General features: G+C 31.1%; 1 protein-coding gene across 2 annotated transcripts in view; it reads left to right on the forward strand.

Annotated features, from left to right (window-relative positions):
* The window catches only part of LOC129949273 (uncharacterized), a 174515-nt gene that overhangs the window by 81232 nt on the left and 74719 nt on the right, over positions 1-18564 (forward strand). The gene's annotated exons all lie outside the window — the stretch shown is intronic.

The following is an 18564-nucleotide window of genomic DNA, read 5'->3' on the forward strand; positions in this document are numbered from 1 at the left end:
AATCCGTGCGTGGCGTCACCATTGACGGACGTTTGCACCCTCTTTCTTTTTTAGTTGGACCACACAAATCCAGTTCAATTCACATGATGATGAAAGTATCTACGATACGTTTTAAGTGAAAGATAAGAAAATTCAGGTTAAGCGCACAAGCTTAAAAATGTCCTTAATTGAAATACCTTAAGTATAACCATTTAACATTCTCTCGTGAGAATATATACAGAGCATATATGTAGGTGTATTTTTCACAACCCCTCAGGGAGTACGAATTTTTGTTACACTCAAGCCACCTACAATTCCCCAAAAGCTTCCATCACACGAGCACAGCATAAATTGCTAATTGTTTTTTAATTGAAGGTCATCGCTGGCGCTGGTTGTTGAATGATGAGCAAACCATCCAACCATTCATCCACTAATGGAAAGACATTTTTTATGAATGAAGATGTTCATCATGCACACTCCGGTGCAAGTGAAAATGGACTACAATCTTTGAGTCTTAATTTGAAATTAAGAGGAGTTAATAGTTCTTAATATTAGACTGAAAAACTCTTATTCTTGTAGATCTAGTTAAAAGGACACCATACCTGGGATGCACACTCAACATGGGGACGGAAAAAAGTCTTAAACATATCGAGAATAACAAAAGTTTCCAGGAATTCTTTAATTATTTAGATCAATGTTTAAGGCTTTTTGAAATCGAGATTAGAATTATAAATAACGCTAAGATCTTTAAAACTATTATTACTTTTTTTTTTAGAATAAGTCATTGTCTAACATTAAATAAGGTTAAAGTTTAGCACAGTATCTTTGCTTCAAAAAAACAAATTGTTAAATCCTTTTGATGGTGTAATCAATTGTTTAAAAATATTACGCTGCATCGTAGGCAAAGGCGCTCATCATTGATAACTAAGATAAAAAGTATTGGTGATAAATGAGTACCATATGGAACTCCTAATTTGGACAAATTATTTCTGAGTTTAAGTTGATAAGACCTATGAAGATAAAAAGAAATTCATGTGATAAATTGAGCAGAAAACCAAGTCTCTTCAGCTTATTTATTTATTATTTTTTTTACTAGTGTATCAATATGCATTTAAAAATTGCAATTAACAAAACGAAAGAACAAACAGCAAATAAATTAGTTAAATATGTATTTTTAGGATGTTAATAATTTCTATAACTTTTATTTGTTTTTTTCAGTAGATTCATGAGAGTTCCTAGACAGGTTTAGAATGTGAATTACAGTAATGAGTTTCATGCAATTCCTACAGGTAGGTGAAGGTAGGTAGGTAGGTAGGTAGGTAGGTGATATGGCCAGGGCGTAGTCGGATATAGGTTCTGAGGTTGTTGTGATGCCTGTTGGATATTTATCCTTATTTTGTAAGGGGTTTAAAGAACTGTAATAGTGTTTATAGTATCCCAGTCTAGAAAAGAATTTTTGTGACACTCCAGATTGATATGTCTATTTAAGTAAATATAAGTGAAAGAGTTGAAACTATAGGTGGGGGCTTTAAGTGTTGAGTTTGCGACTGCGTCTGCGAGTTAATTGCCCTTTATTCTTACATGGCTCTTCAGCTTAAATGTGATAATATCATGAGAAAGTTGGTGAAAAGCGAATAATCAGTGTAAATACAGTCGAGCTCTTGACCGTTGAAGAGGATTTTAAGTCATCCAAAAATGAAATTAGTAATTGTCGACCGTTTTCACATAAAACCATGTTGTTGATTACATATACTATTACTGCATAGTTAAAATATACACTTTCAGAAACAACTTGTTGAAAAAGCTTTGGTATGCACACAAGTTTAGAAATACGTCTATAATTACTAATGTCAGAATTGTTACCCTTTTAAAATACTGGTGTAATAATTGAACATTTGAAACAGTCTCAACGTGAACTTGATGATAGAGAACGTGAAAAGATGGGGCCAACATTTTTGCTTGTTTATATGTCTGTTTATTTTTAAAGCATTTAAAGTACCGTTATGTCTCATTCAAACAAATTTTACATCACATAAACGGATCATAAAGTTTTGACTACAAAACGCAATTTAATCTATCAATAAACATAATGGATTTTCTAATTAGAGAATTCAATTTTAATATTTGACAAGTGGAAACTACACCCTAACTTAAAAGGAAATAAACACTTTTCAAGAACCATTGATATTGTTAATTAATTGACTTCAAAAATGGTCAACATTTTAGAGTAATATTGTTCCCAATTCATGAACTTCGCTCAAGAACAATTGAGAAAATTGATACTGTATATCGAAGTATTGATGGAAACCGTGTCTTATTAATTCATCTCTGATCTGTAGCATAAAGCCTTACAAAAATGACATTTCAAAACATTTTGCAAAAATGCTCAAGTCATAACACTTTCAAGTTTTTAGAAGTTTCAGTTTACACATTGAAATGATCTAAAAAAAATCATCTTCAGTGATGATGCTTATTTTTATCTCTGTGTAAATGTTAATAAACAGATTTGGGCCATGAAAAATTAAGCAAATATTGTTCAAAACCCTCATTAGACTAAAATAAACAATCATTGTCTTTTCTTTAAAGATACTTTTTATTATATCAAAATAAAACCTGTAATGTAATTTAAAGGTCAAAAAGTCAAAAAATTAAATAGCCAAAAAAACCAAAGCGAATCACCTAACGTCCAAATAAATTTTAAATTAAAGAAAACCCAAATTGTTACTTTTCATTTTGCCCAAAAGAATTTTGAATTTGGGTCTTATGACATTAGTATTGGGCTTTATGACATTTGTTTTGGGCAATACGACGATTATGATTTCTATCGTTTCTTTGTCTTATCACCCAATGACATATAACCAAAATCATAAAAAAATGTCACTAAGAAAATGTCAAAAAGACCATTCATGTTACCCAAACCAATTTTCAAGTTCATAACTCCCAAATCTAGAATGTTATGTCCTAAAGATTTTGGGTGGCTGTGCTCTGAGACGCTTATATACACTAGACAGTAAGGTATGAAAACTTTGCATACACAACCTCTCACCTAACGCAAATCCTATAGTGAGCCCGAGAACTGGGGTTGTAGTGTGGCAGCATGCCGAACCCATACACTTTTAACTGTTTTGTTTTACTTCAGTTTGAAAATTGGCCTTAATTCGCTTTCTAAACATGAAATAAAGCCAGACGTATTTGTTTCAATTTTTTCACTTTTCGAGTTTTTAGGTGATTTGAATTTTTTTGCGTTTAATGCTTACGTTTGGGAGATAAAATTTAAAACCCAAAATGTCGTAGTGCCTAAAATAACAGAGTCATTTTTGGGTGATACGACATTTTTAATATCATGACTTTACTTTATTGGTCAAGAGACCGAATGCGAAAGTTTTAACGCCCAAAGTTTTGGTTGTGTTGCCAAAATCTTAAAACAACAAAATGTTAATAAAATTGTTTAGGTGCTATGAATTTTTTAATGTGTGCGAAAAGACCTTACGCCATATTAAATGCCTTCATTATCTTTTTTGTAGTTCTTCTTCTTAAAAAGTATTTTTAAAAATGTTTGTTTTATTTTAAGCAATATATGAGACCGTTCGTTAATTGTAACACTTCTCATTTTTCGGTGAGTTGTGTATGAATGAAGTCAAAAAACTAAAAATCGAAGGTAACTACTTTAACTTAAATTCAAGTCCAAGATTTTTTCCATTTATTTTAACTTTTTGATAGATTTCGAATTTTGAATGCTAAAAATTTGTTCCGTTAGACTGTTTCTTGTTTTTAATATAAATTAAAATTTTGACTACCTCAAAAAAAAATTCATATAAAACCATTAAAAGTATGCGAAACAAGTATATCTATTTAATTGAAGTCAAGTGTATCAAGAGCATACACTGTGTTGCGTAGCTCTAGCTATATCTTATCTGTTGACGTACCGTGCAAAAACCACTCCATCTATTTTCTTTTTAAATACTAATTCTATGTATAAAGTACATGCTTTTGACAGCCACTCATGTTCTCCCAAAAACAATCCAAAGCTCCATTAGTATAAATGGCCGGCGTCAAAATGCCGGTCGCGTCATTAGATGATAAATCGTCCAATTTAGAGGTCGACACAATTCGTAAATCACAATTTACTAACAAAAAAAAAACAGTAAACATAAAAATTAAAACAAAAACACAACAAACCAAACATAGAAAAATAAATGTTAGATAGTTTTAGTCTTCAACTAAACTTAATGATTGCAGTTAGGTATGGGTTTTATGGTGTGTAACAAATTTCTATTATTTTCCATTTCCGAGTGTAGTTTAGAAGAACTCAAAAAAGTGATGGTTGATCATCATTAAGCTTATTCTGGTTTTCCATAATTTTGCACAGTTAATATTGAAGCCAAGGTCAAAGAGTTACGAGAAGCCTTTTTTTTGTTAAATTTTTCAAGCTATAAAAATAAGCAACAGAACTTCAAATGGGCATACATTAGTTTTGTATAAATGTTTATATTTTTGTTGAGTATGAACAGTGGCAGTGCTGACTTGACGGACGGCAAAATTAATCTTTTTCCACTAAATGTTCTACGGTTGCCTGTGGAAAGCATGAAAATCATGTTGATGACAAGATGAGAGTATCTATCTTTCAACCTAATAGACAGAGTTGATTTTGAGAAAGAAAAATGATTCTATTCGATTCGTGGTGTTTTTTAGTTGCCTTAAAGGTTTCTATTTGCTATAGAGTTATCTAGTCATATTTTGTGTATGATGTTCATCTTCTTTCCTTTTTTGTAGCTTTTATTTTTGTTGGTTGCTTTGAGGAAGATAGATTATTATTCGTTGATCGGACACATCAATCATGCTGGAAGATAGACAAGACAACACATTTTTGTGAACACCGTTATCTTAATAGTGATTGGTTTTTGTGGCTTTCTTCCATTCTTTCTCTTAGACCTATGGCTAGAATATAGGTTTTGAGTTCTTGTTCCTGTCGTTCAACATCATCAGGTACCTAAGTTATGAAGATATTCTGAGGAAAAGATAAAAATGTATTGAAAGTGTTAATAATGTGGCGATAGCAGCTGATTTAATTCCTAAAATTTAAGTCTCTTGCAGCTAAGCTGCTTAGTCAATTGATGATGACCTACTTAGTGTATTGTTGAAATGATTTGTTTTCTATTTTTTGATAAAGGAAGAATTTGAATTTCGAAAGAAAAAAAACAATTATTTAGCAATTTCTATTCGGTCGAAAAAAGATATAAATCACTCTGCATTTATAATTACTTTTCTCAAAATTTAAAATATTATCTTTTAAGATTGATTAATTTGAATGGAAATAAAATGGGATTTCTCCATTGAATAATAATTGCAACAGCTGACTCTAGGGTCATAAAGACCAATAAACAAATGACTATAAATCGAAAGTTTGATCAACAAAGATTTGAGGAATTTCGGTTAACTTTTCCAAGTTAATATCTTTTTTTAATAGTTAACTAAATCAATTTTTAAACATTTAAGGATCACGACGTATTGATAAGTTTAAATATACTTCTTCGACTTCTCTTTGAAATCTAAGCTATCGCATTAAATTAGAGAGAAAAAAACAAAACCAGAGTTAAAAAAATTATATCATACAAAAAATTACGTTTACGCCCCAGATAACCATAAAATTAATTTAAATAAAATTAGCTTGGTATGAAATGTGGAATAAATTCTGAACATATTTTGATGTAATATTCCAGTTATTATACATGTCTTAAATGGTTTGTTTAGAAGTTACACCAAGAAAGGAAGAATAATACAATTCTGAATTAAAAATTGTCTACAAAATCATATTGCGATACTACAAAAATAAACTATCCACCAATGATAATATTTTTTTTAATAGCTGAACAAAAAAAGAGTAATTTTGTACACATTTTGATGTTACTATCTGTGAAATAATTTTTGTTTGAAGATATGGAGAACAAATAGAAGGAGACTGAACGAACACATAAACATCTTTCTTAAAACAAAGGATTAAGATGCTAAAGGTTTTTAAACTTTAAATAATACAAAAATGGTTAATTTGACAAATCGGACCAATTATATTAACTCTCAATTTGAAATTAAAATAAAAGTACGTATACGCCTAAGTACACCAAAAAAGAAATATAAAGAAAATAAAGATGGAGTGTCTTATAAAATAGATTTGTATTTTTTTTTGCTTCTATGGATGAAGTCAAGTTGTTGGTCAAATTGTTAGTTACTTGGTCCAATACGTGTTTTGGGTTATTCTTTCAAAAATACAGATTTCATAATGCTTGTATGCAGCTCTTTTAACTATTCAGTTAATATTTTGCTTTGTTAGACCATTGAAGGTATCAGAGCTTCCTCTCAACCCTTTAACAATTTAAGATTATACTTGCTATATTATTTGATAAAACATAGCTGTGTTCACAATAACACACATTAACGTTATGAAATCAATTGTACTTTCAAAAATAGCCTATACAGCAAATCTCCTAAAATTAACATGCTGTTGTTAGATCCAGTCTCAAGGCATTTATCACATTCCCAATCCAAAATGTTTATTCGGAAGTTTATTTTTCTACAATTGATGAAAGAAGGAAAGTACTTACATCTCGACTAGTAGGCAAAATATACGACTCTTTATGCTCACCGATTCATTCCGACACCCTACACACTTACAGCACTTTAGAATACACCAAAAAAATGGGTCTCCTCACTTAAGGAAAATCAAGGACCTTTGAAAAGAATCCCCCATAGTTGTTTACTACGATCGCTATAAACACTGAGCTTTATAAACACAATCAAAAATAAACATCGAATAAAAAATACATTTAACTTTTTTCGACTTTTTAAACTAATACAAAGAATGGAAAACACTTTTCAGTGATGGCTCCATAAGATAAGGAATGTACAGGCTCTGCAATTGGTAATTCAAACAACCATTTTATATCTGCATTCTCCACTAAAGCTCTTGCGATTTTAAGATCAACAGAGTTAGGAATAAGAAAAAAAAGACTTCAATCTGTATAGACAATCTTTCAACATTAGCTAAAAGATCGTAAGCAAAATTCGAGACATCATCATAAAGCTGAGGACAAAACTGGACCTTTTTTGGATCTCAGGGCACATTCAAATACAAGATAACGAACACAATGATATGGTAGCCAAATTCGTAACACAGATCAGGAAATCTCATATCACCATTAACCACAAACAAATATTTCCTAAACTTTGTTGATTCAAATTGGAGGACCAATCATCTTTCCCTCTTCTACAAACTCCTTAAACTAAACTAACAAACAACTGCCTGTTAATCAAAGAACCATCTTTAATTGCTAACTTTGCCAATCAAACCAACAACTAAACTTACAACAAATCACAACTGAATGTTCAAAAATAAAAGAAACATGCCAACTTTCTACTAACTAGACAATAAAATATATAAACATATGTAAAATCTGTTAATTGTGAACAAAACCTTAATATTGCATTTAAAATTTTCAGAAAGTTAAACTTAGATAAATATATTTAATCATTGCAAAGCCAAAATAATCATTAGGCGGTCAGGAAACTCTTTCCGGGATCCAGCTTCCTTTAGACCACATCAAATGGATCGGTGCCCCATTTAAGACCCTCGACCGCCCCGTTTGTTCAATATAAAATAACTTTTCCTCGCACTTTTTTATTTAACCCAGCTGTTATTATTTTAAACATTTATTGTCCTAAAATAATAAATAATCATAATAATTATTAAAATAATTTAAAGTTAGTAAAACCCTTTTTTAATTTTCAATCAAAAATTAATTTTAAGTATGCAAACACTTTTCGTCTTTTCCATTTTCAGGCTGCATACCTATCTTCACAAATTTTAGAATACAAATAAGTTTTTCTTAAAACATTATTTTTCATCCTCTAATTTTGAACATGCCATTTTGAAATTCTAATACAAACATTAAAAAATTGCTGCACATTATTCCCGTTGTTGAAACATTTTAAAATATTTTGGATTAAGCCGAATTTTCGTTTACCAGTGTTACATCTTTCTTGGGATGAGTTTTTGCTTTCGGTATAAGATGTCCCTAAGGTATGGACTACTTTCAAACAACCAGCAAAAATATTTTACACATTGCATCTCCCTTCTTAACTCATATTATAAGAAAGAATTCATCCCAAACGAATTTAAATGCCGGGAAGCTATCGAATGAAATGGTTTGTGCATTTAATAAGTTCGTTCGAATACACAAACCATTTCCTTCGATATATTTTATTCCCAGTATTTTATAGTTTTATTTTAATAAAAAGTTAAGTTTTTTAACAAAATATTAATTTAGTCTAAAGAAAATTCTTTTCACACTTAAAGTTTCAAAATTGGTTAAATGTGAGAGCCGGTAAAAAAAGCCTAATAATTCCATCCATGTCGTTAACTACAGGAAATGGTCAATTTTTGAAGAATTTATAAGTAGATATTGACTGTCGTGAACACTTGAGCTACCCGCTGTATTGAAAATGTTACGTGGTAGTCCTTCATATTAAATCTTTGCTATAGAAAAATTTTGATGATGGAAATAGGAGAAAATCAGACCAAAATTAACTCATTAATAATGTACAATTCAGTTGATTGACATTGAGCTCAACATTTTTGGACTTCTCCCATTTTGACCAAAAATATTACTCAATAATATCCCATTATTTCACAAGAATGAAGTAACCCCAAATTAAATAACAATCCTCGTGTATATTTTCACCAGCTGCTAGAACATAACTATGAATATTGGAGAACACGATGGTCACGCCTCAGTCTTTTTTATCAAATAAGTGCGTATTTCAAATTTTTTCTAAGGAATTTGTTTTTTTTTGAAGGGAATATCCATTTAAAAATACTTTTCCTTAATTTTTTTTCATTTAAACTACCCAACATTTATTTTATGTTGCCATAGTTTTGAAAAAGAATAATTCTAAGAATGCAAGTCATTAAGACAAAGAATCAATACCATAAAATAAATCTCTTCGATGAATCCACTAAACACTGTTTTGTTTTTTTTTTTTAGGTTAACCAAAATTCCTCGGAAGCATAACACATAACATAAGTCGATGATCATTATGTGCCCAGACATAAATATGTTCAATCTTAAAAATACAAATTCTTAAATAGGTCAATGGTGTGTCTTTGTGTTAATGTCTATCCCATTATGCGGATACCCAAAGAAACCAAATATATATCTTACCTATCATCATAATTATATGGGAAACTTAGCTCTATCCCCCTCTCCTCCTTCAATATTCAACCGCTTGTTAAAGTATCTTAAAACTCAACAGCTACATAGTTGTAAAATTAAAAGCATACCTACCAACCAACAAAATAAGAAAAAGATACTTATTCAAATATCTTAAAAATAGCATCACGCAAAGTGCCTTCTCACGTAATGTCATGCGACTGCGACTGCGAACACAACGCAACATTGCTGCGGATAAAACATCGCTATAACGTTCCTGATGTTGCCGTATAGCTGCTGCGGTTTTAAGCGCCACAAAACAGTATCCAAAACACACAACAGTAAAACTTTTGAAGAGACAGTGAAAAGGAGAGGGGAATGGGGCACAAAAATAAGAACAACTTTAATAATAGGTTATGTGCATATAGGAATATTTAGTTCGCTGGTAACATTCCCAATCTTACTCGATTCCAATTTGAATCCAAATCCAAATCCCAAACAACAATATAATCCGCAAGAAGTTGGCTTGTTAGTTAGGTAGGTTTATGCGAGTCTATGTATCGCTTTTATTGAAGAGGTCGGATTGCTATGTTAAGTAACAAACCACTGAAAAGTCGGAGTCTCATAGGTTTGGATTCGCAGCTTGAGAGGTACAACCTTACCTGTGCCCGCTGCCTGCATTCCGGTCACGATAATGGCATTTTAACAATTCGCATTCACATTCACCAATCATCCATGTTAAAAGTTACTTTTTCCTCTTCTTCTTTTTCTTCTAAAACATTAAGAAAAGATAAACAAGACAAACACACACCACATCACTGGATTAGTATCAGATTTATCTACTCACGAAAAACAAATTATTTAGTGAAATGGGAAGTGAGTTACTTTCTAACTTCTCAACCTTAAATACAAAATATAAACAAAACACACATTCAAAATCGTTAGTTTAGTGATAGACTTCTTTTGTCACGAAAATGCAAAATACAGTGAAAAGGGAAGTGAGTAAAATGTACAGCAAAACCTAAATTCTTAAATGTTCTTTTTCCAAACTTTGTCTTAATTTAGTTATATTTTTATAAGTTTTAAAAATATTTCACGCCATTGAAGTTGATTATCAGGAAATGAGTTGAATCTTAAAACTTATGACATCTTTGAACTTTTGGATAAAGTCACATAATTATTTTCTTATTCAATAAATTGGAAACTGCTCATATCTTTCCCAAAAGTTTAAGATTGATTTTTTGATTTAGTATTAAATCAAGCGACTTGTAGTGTAAAAAAGTGTACAAGATACAAAATACAATACAAAACAAAGTGCATCATACACAACAAGGATTGGTTCTTGGTATTCAACATTGCTTTGGTCTACAGTGCCACTTTTACAGAATTGCAAGCCATTTCGCAGAAGAAGCGAACCATCCGCAATCCAAAAGAGATAGTCAGAGAAGTTTACCTTTAGCCAAAGACTGCCAAGACTGTTGATCATGATGATAGTACTAAAGCATCTTTCTGTGCTCCATGGTATGTATTATGGTGGCTTGGTTAACTCTGGTATATATTCCCCAAGGAAAATAGACGGAGACACTCGTGTGTACCACAATTAGTGAACCGATCCGATAAATTCCGAAAACACGACCGACGAAATAACTATGACGATCGCGACAGACGCTCGATGCACTCGGCTCCGTAGTGCAGCCACTTGAATGACAAGATCCATAATCCATTCACATCCCAACAAACCAATAGTCAACAATTTTATTTGAACATTTTTATTTTTTAATTCGTTTATTTTTTATTTTTATCTGTCAGATAAAATTATTGGTGGATCCGGATGGTTTGAGTGTGGATAACGTGTTAACAAGGTGCACACAAATTGGACTTAGTCAGTCCCTTGGGATTATTGTAAATTGACTTTATTTATTTTTCTTCTTGTTTTGCTTTGAAATTTTTATAAAGTTCATTAAATTTTTTATTGGTTAGTTCTTGTCGAGTGACATTTTGATTGGATTTGGAAAACTTACTGACAGTTGGAATTACCAAAAAAGTCGGGTGTTAATTGTTTTTAATACCTATGACTTTTTTGGAGGTATTTTGGGGTTGTTAAATAAGACTTTTGAAAATGTCTATATTTAAATGAAATAAAATAATATGAAATTTAAAGGAAACCAATAGAATAGAAAACTTAAGATTGAAGCCAAGACCTCTGGCATGAAAGTACAACTAAACATCATAAACGGGTACTATTATTATTTATTAATAAAAAGAATTTTAATTCTTTGAATTAGCTAAAATATAAACAAAATTAGCATGTTTTTAAAAGATATTTTACTCAAATGAAAATTAAAATCAATGTTATTAACTTCCCATAGGAAGTTATTGTAATGGGTCCGATTTGTCAAATAGAAAATTTTGATATTTCTTGACGTTTTAAGGGCCCTAGAGTCGAAACAAAATATTTTTAGAAAGATGTCTGTGCGTGCATGTGTACGTACGTCCGTACGTCGCGAAGTTTTTTTCGTCGTCCATAGCTCAAGAACCAGAAGAGATAGCGACTTCAAATAAATTTTGTTATACAGTTAAAAAGGCAGAAAGATGTAGAATGGCCTCTCAAGAAAATTGCGTGGGCAGTTTTTTACCATATCAGATGTCCAACAGTCCGTTTTTTTCATTAAAAATAGTAATCAAATTTGGTAAAAATTAACGTTCGGTTCTTGATATTTCTGAAATTAAATTCTTTCATCCAATTTGTACAAATTTAAGAAAAACCTACAAACTTTAAAGCAAGACAAATCTACAGAAGGGATAAAAAGTTACCAGTGTGGGTCGCATCCCAGCCTCTTTTTTAGTTTTGGTGTAGTACAATATAAAATTGTTAAAATCTCCTTGCAAAGAAACTTTAACCTGCAACTTTTCCTATCTTCACCTGTCAACCGCATTGGGTCCTTGGCTTAGTTGTTGTCTTTATGCAAATGCTAATGATAACGTTAATTTGTTTCAATATCTGTTGCTGCATGTCTTTAATCAATGTGTCCCTACTAAAACGGTTAGAGTTCGAAATAACCTTTGCCCCTGGTTCACTTCTAACGTGTTAACCAGCATTAAAAATAGAAACAGACTACATAGCAGATGGAAGCGTAGACCAACACCTGTTAACTTGAGAGCATTTACTGTAGCCCGCAATCAAGCGACAACCATAATCAACTATTATCCAAAATCAAATATTATGCATCCAAACTCAATACATCTTTACCACCTTAACAGCTATGGAGCAACCTAAGTAAGATTGATGTCTGCAAAGATATAAGACCTCAATGTTCTCCGGACCCGGATGAGCCCAATGATTATTTTCTTGGAGAGTCGGTTTCTGATGCTGATTTTGAACAATGTGCCTAGGCTGGAGGATTTTGATGTTGTTAGTGAAGATGATATTCAAAAATGTGTGAAGGCTATCAAGTCTGACTCTGTTTGTGATGATGGAGTGCCTACTCGTTTCGTTAAAATCATACTTCCACTAATTATAACCCAGCTAACTCATATTTTAAACTGGTGCATTGTCACTTTTACTTTCCCCCGCTCTTGGAAAATTGCAAAAGTTCTTCCAACTGTTAAGAAGCTTGACTCTAATTCTCCAACTGATTTTAGACCGATAAGCATCTTCCCTTGCCTCTCTAAGGTCTTTGAGAAGATAATTGAGCAGCAGATCTTAAGTCACATTTCACTTAACAATTTGCTGTTTGAAAAACAATCGGTTTTCAGAGCAAATCATAGCTGCTCTACTGCAATGGTTAATCTTCTTGAAGATGTTAGGGTGGATTATGATAAGGGTAAAAAAAACCTCTGCTTACTTGACTTTACAATGGCCTTTGACAAAGTGAATCACAGTATTTTAAAGTGGAAACTCCTAAACTTCTTCGGCTTCAGTGAGCGGGCATGCTCGCTAATTGGTGACTACCTGTCTGACAGATCACAAAGGGTTTTTTCTTGGGGGAAATGCTCAGCTTTCAGACCTCTTACGCAAGGAGTCCCACATGGTTCGATTCTTGGTACAATACTCTTTTGTATGTTCATCAATGATCTGCTTGTGTGTTGTTCGCACTCTTCGGTTCACCTGTATGCTAACGATGTTCAACTCCACCTTGCCAGGGCTTTTCATCAGCTCAATGAACTGTCCCTCTCCATAAACGAGAATCTTAACCAAATTAATGCGTGGTCCATTGCAAATGGCCTATTCTTAAATCATTTCAAGACCCTAGTCATTCCCATTTCGAAGAAAAAGTTTGATCTCTCTACTCTACCTAATATTTGGCTAAGTTATCGTTTAATTTAAGTAGTGGATCATTGCACCAGTCTTGGATATTCCATTGACCGTCATCTGTCAGGCTAACACATTGGTCGCATTTATGGATGCTTACGTAAACTTTGGCCCTCAGCATACTTTACCCCTGTTGAAACTCGAAGTAAACTAATGCTTTAATAGTTCTAAGTTATGTATAGATATAAAATAAATATTGAATCAAAATATGATAAGTTATTCTGTGTTTTACTATGTACTGTGTTTTCTAAATTAATGTTTAATTAAGTTTTGTTCTTTTCATTAAAAAAATACTTTATTTATTCCATCAGAAATTAATAAAATAATAACATTTACCTTAATAAAATATGAACATTTTTAACGTTTCCTTTTCACACCAATTGCTACCTACCTTATAAATAACCTTTACTCTATTTATTTTTCTTTCAGGTAAGTCTATTTCTAAAATCAGGATGATACCTAAAAATGTGTGATTTCATGCAATTTGGTTTGTATCTATAATTTTTTATAATTTTATAGAAAGAAAACCTTGAAAACTGAGGATCAAAATAACTTAAATTTGATCCGGGATCCAAAGGAACGCGTTATTTAGATAGTTCACAAATAATTACACGTTAAAAAATGTTAATTTTAAATATTTGCAAAAATAATTATCGTCTTATTGTCAATCGACTTCATTGGCTGCTTGAATTCATCTTTAAGATTGTATGCTCGACTTAAATTTAACAAACTTTTACAAGACGTTACGCTTGTTAAATTGTCTACATGTTTTTACTTTATTTTATTTACTAAAGGCTCGGTTTCTCATAAATGTTTACCTAAGAAAATAAAGCTGTTCCACTAATTAATGTTTAAATAAGAGATTAAGTATTAAAAATTGGTTATTTGTATGTCTATCTATTTTTAACAGTAAGATAGTTAGAAAACTTTTAAAGAAATATTATAGTTTTAGTTCTTAGACGATTTTTATTTTTCAATTTTCAATTGTGTTTCTTACTATTTTTTTTCTGACCTTGTAGGGACTTCATTATTAATTTCAACGGAATCTTACTTTTTAAATTTAATAAAACATTTTGTTGCGGAAATTTTGCACAGAATTTTGAGCTTTGGATTTCTCGACTTCCAAAAAGACTTTACCTTAGATGTTTTGAATTAAAAATACTATCTTAAATTAGCCTAAAGACTTTAAAATCACATAAGATATTTTTCTAATAGCTTCTTAGTTTATTTTCTCACATAAATATCAATTAATATTTCCATTTAGCCACAAAATCATTGAAAAAACTATTTTGCACTAATGAAGTTAATGAAGTTTATCTCTATCCTAATCGTGTTCAATCAAAGCCACTTAATTTATTTCTCTCCTGATATGTTCACATGTTTTAAATTATGTATACCTATCATTTTCGTGGTGTCCAAAAACTTTTATCGGCTTCTTTAAATAATGAAAACATTTAAGCTACCACTTACCAATTTTTGATGTTAATCTTTATTAATCTCATTAAATCCTACATCCAAATTTTATAACGAACCCAATCAAATTAGTGACAATTTGAAGTGATTCCGCATCCAAAATTTATGATTAATCTTCTACAAATAATTTGTACAACAAAACAGATCACCATTCAGAGAGAAGTTTAATTACCCCGAGGCTTTATATCGTATCTTTCATCAGTCTCCATCAGCACACTCTTCAGTCTTCACACACTGGCCAACGTGCTTAAAGAAACATCTTATTTACACATTCAAAAGATGTTATAGATAAAGCTTTTGTAAGAAAACAGGTAGCACGCGAAACATTTAATAAATTAGGTTAACTGTCACTCACTTGACAACTACATAATAGAAACGGTAAACAGATCTGTTTGATTCAAAAAATTGGTACAATGTAACAATAATTGTGTTGGCATACAAAAAATTAAATAAATAAAGAAAGAAATTTCCAGTTAAAAAATTAGTATTTTATTCACACAATTGTACACTGTCTTAAATTACAAACATGTACACGAGGCACTGTCAAGATTCAAATGGGCAGAAGACAATTTACGTCAGTTTGCCAAAAAATTGTAAAATAATTTTTTTTCTGTGTCTCTGAATTTAATTTCCAAGCACGATTTTCTTGGGCATTGTTGGGACACTTTTATTTTGAGAAATTTCGCAAAAATTTTTAAGTACACAACTTCGTTTACAAAAATTACAATGCAAACAAAATTGCGCACTACATTATCATTCTTTTGAAATCAGTTTAACGACTTTGAAGAGAATTAAATATGGTGGCGGTTGGATGGTGATGGCGCCTGAAACAAATTGTGTGTTATTAAACAAATTACAAGTGAAAATATTTAATTTGGATCGAAATCAACCCACCCATACACACCTTCAAACTATTGAAGTGATTCCGATTTGAAATCACGATCTGATTTTTTTTCTTTGGAATAAATTAATTCAATTGAAAGCCAAACCGCTCCGGGAAGATTGGTGGCTTGTCGGATTGTTTGATATTGCTGATCTTTTGTAATATGACAAATTAAAAAAATTTAGTCAAAACTTGCAAGATCGGAGAGAGATACAGTGGAACAATTCTTTTTACTACGGACTCGAATCAATTAACTATGTACATATTTAAGTACTTTATGATATTCTTTAAAAACATTGTTAAAAATACTATAAATATTTAGTTCAATCTTTTGTGAAGATGAAATCTTTTTAAGTCACTAATTACATTTTAAAAAGAGGTTTAGTTATCATAGGAGACTATAAGATAGAAAATACAGTAAAATAGAAAAGTTGGATCTTTGTGACATATTAGTGAAAAGTTGACTACAAAATGAATAATTCAGCAAAACACCTAAATAGAAGGTTCCCATATTTAAAATGTCAACACAATCAGTTGAAAATTGTCTGTGTTTTAAATCTGGTTAACTAAAGAAATGCAGCATTCAAATTAATTCGTTTAAAGTTTGAGTAGAAGCAAATCTCGATTAATATTATAAAGCTAAAGAGTTTGCTTGCTTGTTTGTTTGTTTGAACACGCTAATCTCAGGAACTACTGGTCTGATTAAATTTTTTTTCAGTGTTAGATAGCCTAATTATTAAAGATGGAAATAGTGTATTATCGGATATAAAAGGACCATTTAAAGTTAAAAAATGCGTATTTTTAAAATTATAGAGTTACTTTACACTCGTTGCATTTCAACACGTCTAAAAAAATACAGTTCGTTCAAAATACAAACAAATAAAACAAAACTTAAGTCTGCGGAACTAAAATGTCATACGATCAGGGGTGATATTGATTTAACAAATTAATTGAACTTGTGGTAGAAATTTTGTTAATATAACTTCTGTATAAAGTGTAAAGAGATGTTCTAAGATCGGTGCTGTGAAATTAAGGCTATATTGATTTTATTTCAGTTTTAATAGTATGATCTGACATACTACCACCCATCCTATAGTGTGCCCTAGCAGGGAGATTTCCTCACCGTAAAAATATGATGGTCTTATTTGCTTATGTAATGTTCCACTATGGTACAACAAATGGATCACCATACAAAATTACGAGAAGCGCCGCCGCCACCGCCGTTGACGGTCGTCGTGCTTTGAGCTACGACAATTCGCTGTATAATGATGTAAAAGCTTCTAATTTACTAAAAACCAACGACGACGTTCATATAATGTTCTTGTAACTTATTTGAATTTTGCCGCACTCAACAACGGTATTATCTCAATTGTTTATCTGTCAGTTTGAGTTGTATAATAATTTTCTCGTTGGCGTATATTTTTATTTTTATTTTTGTTGAATGACTTCAATGTAAGTCACGTTCAAAGTTGCATGAACTTTTCAACAACATGCACATCATTAAGAGTCAAGAGCTTGATTTATTCAGTTTGATAACAACAATAAAAACAATAAAAAAATTGTTACATTCATTCATAGTCATTAGAGTGGATGGAAGCATTCAGGTAGAATAGATCTTGATACAACAATTATAATGAAAAGGTTTGTGGTTGAGATTTTTTTTATATTAGTGTGAATCTGTGATTTTTCCAAAAATGAATGTCAAAACTTCTAAGCAATGTAAACTTAACTGTTAAAAAACAAAATTAAGCAACTAAGTTTCTTTTTTAATTTAATTAAATAGTCTGTATTGCAGTGGATTAACAGAAACTAGGCGTATCGTGCAAAATTTTGACACAATTTTTGTTTAACTTTAAAAGGTTATTTAAATGAGTGACATCGTACATGAAAAGTAACATGTTATGTATTCGAATACCCAAGGTGGCCTTACACTAAAGAAAATTAAGATTAACACTTCCAAAAAATTCAGAAAAAATGCAGAAAGAAAATTAAGTCGTGAAAGTAGACCAAGAAGGGCAGTTTTTCGAACGAAAAAACAAGAAAGATATTTGATATTTCACAGGAAAATCCAAGTCTTAGAATGTGTCCTTAGGTTTCAGTCTATAAATTAAAATTGAATTTTAAAACAGACGTCTAAAATATGCCTTTTTTGTAGAACAAATAAATCATAGAGAACCATTTTAGAAATTACATTTTTAAAGATGTCCATGTATCTGTAGCTCGTCCAAGTGTATGTTTCAGCTATCCACAAAAACTCTAGACTTAACGTTTGGGTGTCGTACGGTATTGTTTTCCAATTTACTTATTCAAAGCTTGAAATTAATTATCTATTGTTTCACGGGTTAGCTCTTAAAACTCTTCAGTCATTAACATATCCATTGAGCAAGAAAAGAGCCTCATCGTTAAACAAAATCTCGGTACAATTTTGAGCAATTCTCTCGAGGCTCCACTATAAAACTTAGTTTTTTAATTAAAATGTTTTTCCAAGCATAAACAAAATATGTTATTCAACCAAATAATTAGTATACATTTATGAACTGAATTGACTAGAAATCAATGTTTTTGACTTATTTATAAACTGTAGGACTAACACGTTATTGCTCAGCAGGCTTACACGAACTTGACCCTTTTTCTCCAACACTAATTGTTTTTTGAAGTTCACAATAAGAGTTCCTATTGAATTTAAGTATGTTTAAATTTTTTTTTGAGGTGAA

Source organism: Eupeodes corollae, chromosome 3, assembly GCF_945859685.1.
Source record: "Eupeodes corollae chromosome 3, idEupCoro1.1, whole genome shotgun sequence".
Lineage (NCBI taxonomy): Eukaryota > Metazoa > Arthropoda > Insecta > Diptera > Syrphidae > Eupeodes > Eupeodes corollae.